The sequence below is a fragment of the Prosopis cineraria genome, unplaced genomic scaffold, assembly GCF_029017545.1.
Source record: "Prosopis cineraria cultivar Desert tree isolate PC_DT_omini unplaced genomic scaffold, ASM2901754v1 PC1, whole genome shotgun sequence".
Classification (NCBI taxonomy): Eukaryota; Viridiplantae; Streptophyta; class Magnoliopsida; order Fabales; family Fabaceae; genus Prosopis; species Prosopis cineraria.
This window is the reverse complement of record NW_026555332.1, coordinates 37,692,670-37,699,365: the sequence shown is the minus strand read 5'-3', so window position 1 is coordinate 37,699,365 and position 6,696 is coordinate 37,692,670. Positions and strand designations below refer to the sequence as shown.

The 6,696-nt window shown below is 31.7% G+C and overlaps 1 pseudogene; it reads right to left on the bottom strand.

The window, feature by feature from the left end:
- Positions 1-1,078: 1,078 nt before the first annotated feature.
- Positions 1,079-3,160, bottom strand: LOC129295774 (protein SENSITIVITY TO RED LIGHT REDUCED 1-like; annotated as a pseudogene).
- Positions 3,161-6,696: the final 3,536 nt, after the last annotated feature.

Here is a 6,696-nt window from a genome sequence, read left to right as displayed (position 1 = left end):
AAGGGGTTGTTCTCTCTAAAATGATACTCTCCATACACATCTTTAGGAATTAAACTCTGGAATAATGCCTAAGAGGCCTAAATCTAATGTCCATGATAACAAGTTTTTACCTTATGTCCACCAATGTTCAAAGAATCAGAGTTAAATGAAGGACAAACATGTTCCATCTTCAATCCTTAAAAGATAATTTTCATCATTTAACTCTCAATCATTAAATATTAAATAAATTGGTCCTGTTATGAGGCCTGCTATATTTCAGTCCATTAATTCTAATATATCATTTGAATTGAGATCGAAGGATGGCCTCCTTTCTACTGCTTAATACATCTCACTGATACTAATATGATATATTATTGGGAAAATAACTCCAAAGTCCCACCCAAGAACACAAAACATAAATATTAAATTCTGAACTTTTTTTGAAAAAAAATTGATAATGTTACATGACTAATTGTGCTGCAATTTGATCTCTAATTATGTCATGAATATGATGCATTTGTTTTGAGACAGAAGCCAAGCTCATAAGCCAAAATCTCAAACTTCCTTCCTAATAATCTAGCTATCTTATCAATTTGGATTTTATCCAAACATAGCCTTAAACAACGGTCAGGATTATAACGTGACCAACGGCATGATTCTTCCCAACTCTAAATGTTGCAGTGTATCGAATTTGACATATGCCTTCCTCGTCGCCTCTATGATTAATTGCAGCCTTGTCTCAGGAAGGTGGTCGAAAAAATGCCAACTTAATATAAAAATAAGCTTGCTCACAGAGTAGGCAGCACGAACATGTCCTATTTTGCACTCGTTTGGAAATGCTTGAGAAGCCACAATATATCCCATTATATTGCAAGTATCAAATTTTCTGTTGCTTGGATTCTTCAAAGGTAGCATCATAGAAATCTTCAAAATATTCTTGCGAAAGCTATCAAACCTGTTTCCAAACAAGACTATATTACTTAACAAATTTGGCTGCCAATTTGCTTGTAAAAGGTTGTTGAATAACCTTACGTGACAATGTGGCATGAAAAACATAGATGGCTTTAGAGCTTCCATTCTCGCCAAAAAATTTCAAAACTCAAGACTCAGTTGCAGAAATAATTGGATCAAATACTTGTATGTTTCCAATCCATTTGAAGTCTTTTTTCATTAAAATTTCAAGACCAAGCTGCAATCTAGGAGAAACATCCTTGTCTAATTCAATGCTGTCAACACCATAAATTGTCACTTGCATCTTCGACTTGGATCCCAACACTACACACAGTTGTTGAGAAACTGGGGGAATCTCTAGCTGGTCACAAAAATCATGATAAAATTGAGAGCTCTCAAGTTCACTTGTATTGCTTCTATTTAAATTTGAGAAAATCCTAAAAATATATGATAAGAGAAAATCATGCTAAATCTTGATTAATATAAAAAATATTCTAAATATTTTTATTCAATTGAAATATCTTAAAACAAATGATCCTAATAAATTAAAATAATGGTACATATTAAAGATAATTCTAATTGTTTCAAACCCATATTCCATCAATATATAACTTACATTAATTAATGCATGCATTAATATTGTTTAGAATCAATAGTAAAATAGATTATGCACGATAATCTTATCGTACTATCATTTAATCCTGTGGTATATACTATAGATAATAAGGATGCAATGTAAGATTCTGGCTTATTCCTGCGGTGAAGGGTATTTCTGTCCATATATTAAGTTCTTGATTGCAACAAAGTATCGTAATCTTTTGTTAAAAGTTCACTAATCTGAGGCTCTTTAATGTAACAGATTCTTTTACATGGTCTTCAATTCTCATTCCATTTTCTTAAGCCAAATTCTTTAATGAATCCTTCCATCATGTTGGATTCATTTTATTTTTTCCCTTTTTTTAGAGAAAACATTGTTCATATAATTTGATAACATTAAAATATAATTTTTAACTAGAATTGCATTACTATCCAATGCAAAGACCAGATATATATGAGAAATTTTAAAAATTTGCATTGATATTGGAGAAGTAAAGAAGGAGTAAAGATGGGTAAACTACAATCACCAAAAACACACTGTCGTGATCAGAATTATCTACATCCAAATAAGCAAATAAGCAAAACAACGGTCACGATTACAATGAGACCAACGGTGAAGATTCGGGATGAGACCAAATGGCCTTTATGAGGTAATGAAAGTCGAGATCTTTACTTACACTTGTATTTTCTTTATATCAATGGATTTGAAGGTATGCCCACTACATTCTACTCTAATCATTTTAAATTGTTTATTGAGACACTTTCAACAAGGTTTTCTAGTAAACTCTGATAAATTCCAACCTTGTCTCGCTAACCTCATCAAAAAAATGCCAACTTAAACTCTGAAAAGCATTTTCATAGTCCAGCCGACGTGTTATTTCTCCTACAGTTTTAGTGGGGCCATAAGAAAATGTTTTTATTTTGCACTCACTTGTAAATGCTTGAGAAGCCAAAATATGTCCAATTTTGATCCAAGTAAGTAATTTTCTTCTGGCTGGATTAATAATCTTCCAATGTTGGCTTGTGCACAACGTTGGAAGATAATCCTTGTAATAGTCATCAAAGCTGTTTCCAAATAAGATGATATTACTTAAAACATTTGGTTTCCAGTTTGTTTGTAAGAGGTTGTTGTATAACTTTACGTCACAGTGCGGCATGAAGAATAGAGTTGGCTTTACAACTTGCCTCCTCCCATGTTCGTTCAAAGATAAGACGGAACAACCAAAACTTCCAAAACTCGACACTCGGTCGCAGAAAGGATTGGATCAAATACTTATATGTCTCCAATCCATCTGAAGTATTTTTTCATTAAGATTGCAAGACTAAGTTGCAATCTAGAAGATTCATCTAATTCAATGCTACCAATACCATAAATTATCATTTGCATCTTTGACTCGGATCCCAAAACCCTAGACAGATGTTGAGAAATTGGTGGAGTCTGTAGCTGGTCTCGAAAATCATGATAAAATTGAGAGCCCTCAAGTTCAATCGTAATTGCTTCCATTTTTTTGGTCAATGATTTTTCTCTGGAGGGATCAACATGTAAATCTGTGGGAGCCCATGAGTCAGGTTTTTCTTTTAAAATTGCAAACGATTTATCAACCTTAGCAGGAAAATCCGTTGATGCTGCCATTATGCTAGACTTGTTTGAGTTCTTTCTAAAGAGAAAATGAGGATATGAGTGATGGAGCACGCATCGTATCATTAAAAAGAAGTTGTTGCATAATATTCAACATAATTTGTAAACTGGAATATAAAGCATGCATGTTGATAAAATAATCTGTTAAGAATTGCGTAAATAATAGACAAAAATAAATTGGATAAAACAATTAGATGTTATAAAAAATTTTAAAATAATAATAAAAGATGACATATGTGGGAAAGCTCCTAATGTAAGGGACAAAAACTCATGGGTAACAAGCAAAGAAATTCACTATGAAAAAAATAAAAATTACAATAATTGTTTCTATTATGTATCAATGATGGAAAGTATATATATATATATATGTATATATATATAAAGGTGATCTTCTATTAAAAATATTATCTTAAATAATAATAAATATCTCCTAAAATCTTGAATAGAGATATGATAGATTTAATCTAAGATAATATATAAAAATAATCACAAAAATTATAAAGATTTAAATTATAATCTTAACAAACATAATCTATTATTAATCATTATGCGATATAGGCTAGAATTTCATCAAGGTAGATTAATCATGAAACTTGGTAGAAGCTAGAATTTAATTGAAACTGATCGAATTTAGAATAAAAGCGAGACTGTAAGATTATATATATATATATATATATATATATAAAATATGAATAAATTACCTTGTTATTTGTTTGGGAAGTTTGGCCACGTTGCCACTGGAAATACAGAAAGAACACAGAGCTGTAGAAGAGAATATAAAAAATGATGTGAAGTAAGGAAAGGGAAGCGAGAGAGGAAGAGGAGACAAGGCAAAGAAAAGTGCCAAAACTTTTACGCTATCAATCAACAATACCGTAGATTATTTATAAGACGTACACTTATTTGAAAATAAATAATATCGAAATATCTAAATTTGAAATAATCCTAAAAATATTATGGTATAAAAATAATTTTAATTCCAATTGTTTCTAATCCATATTCCATCACTAGCTTGCATCAGTTATCATGAATTAATTATACTTTAAATTATTTCAGTTATCAACACCTTTGCTTTGTTGTCATTTCCCCTTTCCCTATTGTTATGGCCCTCTATCTCATTGTAAATAATTGGTGCGGTATTGACGCCAAGGCAAAGGGCAATGATAATAGGACAGAAGGTATTAACAACCAAAATAATTGGTGTGGTATAATTTATAAAATATTTTAATAATATCCCCTCCATTATATTTTAATTAAATCATTAATTTTGAAAGTTTAAAAATGTGTTTATTTTTATAATTTAATACTCTGATTCTAATTTTACGCAATATTATTTTAAATTAATTAAACAAATGGTTGTAATGAAAAGTTTTGAAAAAAAATGGAGGAAAAGAGCAATGACAAGAGCCGCTGGCCAAGAGAGGTGGATAGTTTTTCTTTTCTTTTTTTTTTTTAAAAAGTAAAGGTACTTTAATTTTAGTAATTGAATATAAAATATATTTAAAATAAAAGATTTAAAATTTTAAATTATTTTGTCCATTTTATGATATTTTATTGCAGTTGGAGTCCTTATGAGAGACTTTGGAGTGATTTCCCCTTTTTTTTTTAATTAACTGCAGCTATCTTTTTATTTAAGGCATAGATTTATATATATGACACCCCACAAAAAAGTTATTACTATCTTTTTAATTAACTACAACTATCGTCCTTTTTATTTTCTCTATTTTTTTTAGCGAAAAACATTATTCATATAAATTTGATGACATTAAAATATAATTTTTAACTAGAATTCCATTACTATTCAATAGAGATGTTTAAGAACCTTTAAAAAATTTGCATTGATATTAGAGAAGCAAAGAAAAAGTAAAGATGGTTATGTAAAAGGAAATTAAAATAAAAGGGAAAAAGAAAAAAACTTCCAAAAAAAAAAAAAAGAGCGAGAGGTCAAGTGGAGAGAAAGATCAGAGAGTGGTGGTGGTGGAGGTAAGGCGAACGACGATGGTGGGACAAAAAAGGGTAGTAATGGTGGGTGTGAAGTTCAACACACCCCAATGCAGTTCATGGGTAAGAGGGTTGCGAAGATGACAAAACCTGACTCTACAGGTTTGGGACAACGAACCAGAGGGATGCTGTCGTATAAGGACTCTCTCCTTGAGTCTCCATTCTTTTGGTTTTTTGTCCTATGACGAAGGTAATTAAGAGATATTTAACGGATGAAAAGGGTACTTTGAAAAAATGACGCACAGAGGACTTGAAGACGCAAGGAAAGACCAAATACCATGTGTTAAAGGTCTCAACAGAGGAATATAAGGCTTGGTGCAAGCCCTAATTGTATTGCTTGATCATGAGATTAATGGGAAGAAATATACTCTTGCGATTCTTGAAGCCTAGACTATAGAACATGTGGACGCCACAAAGTCCCATGAGAATCACACCGTTGAATAATGGATATTTTATTGTCTCATTCGTGCAATGGGAAAATCGGGACTATGCTTATCAAAAATAGCCGTTGATGATTGATCACTATTTACTAGTACAAAAATAGCGGCCAAAATTTTAATCCTTGGTGAGCTGAGACGCGGAGGAGGATTGCTGCATGTATTAGAATTCAAGATCTCCTTGTTAATTAAGCTTTATAGTGTGGAATCCCTTAGAAGAATTGGAAATATGGTGGGCAAAACGCTCAAGATTAAGCTTGATTCGAGCCAATCTTTGTTGCCATTTTTCACTTATATTGGCAAGGATTACCGTATGGAATATGAGGGGTTACATTCGGTACGCCCTAACGAGCCAGTCACTCAAACGCCGGAGGACGTGGTGGCAGCCGCAGGTGAAACAGGTACGAATCTCGAAGCACAAGGTGGAGAAGGCGCCAAATCTCCGGTGCTTAAAAGGCTACCAAGGCCGAAGAGGAGAATCAAGGTGCCAGCACTAATTTCGAGCCTATGGGTATTGTGAAGCGACAGTTTGGAAAGAGAATTACAAGGATGGAATCTAAGGGATATATAGAATTTGCTACCAAAAAAAAGGAGGCTGATAAAGAGGGGCCAGATTTGAGTGGGGTAACATGTGTTAATGAAGGAGCGAAGAGGTTGGACAAGGGAACTAATAGAGAGAACGGCAGATAGAGCTCAAAGAGACTAATTAATTTAAATTAGATCTCAATCATTTTTAAAGTGTTAAATTTTAGAAATTTATAAATTTAAATCTTAATTTTATAATTTTATTAGATGAATTTATAACTTGTGTTTCAAATTTTAATAAGAAAAATAAATTTATTTATTCTTTAACCATATTAAAATTTAAAAAAATGCAAGTTCATCGTAACAATGTTATAAAATTAAAAATCAAACTTACAAATCCTTAAAGTTTGATGCTTTGAAATTAGTTGGGATTTAATTTAAATTAATTGATCTCTTTAAAATTTATTTGTTAATCTTGTGAAATAATATCTTAGCAAGAGGATCAGTAGGGGAATCTTCCAAACAGTTCGAAAGGGATGTTCAGAGCAAGAAAAAGTCAAAATTAAT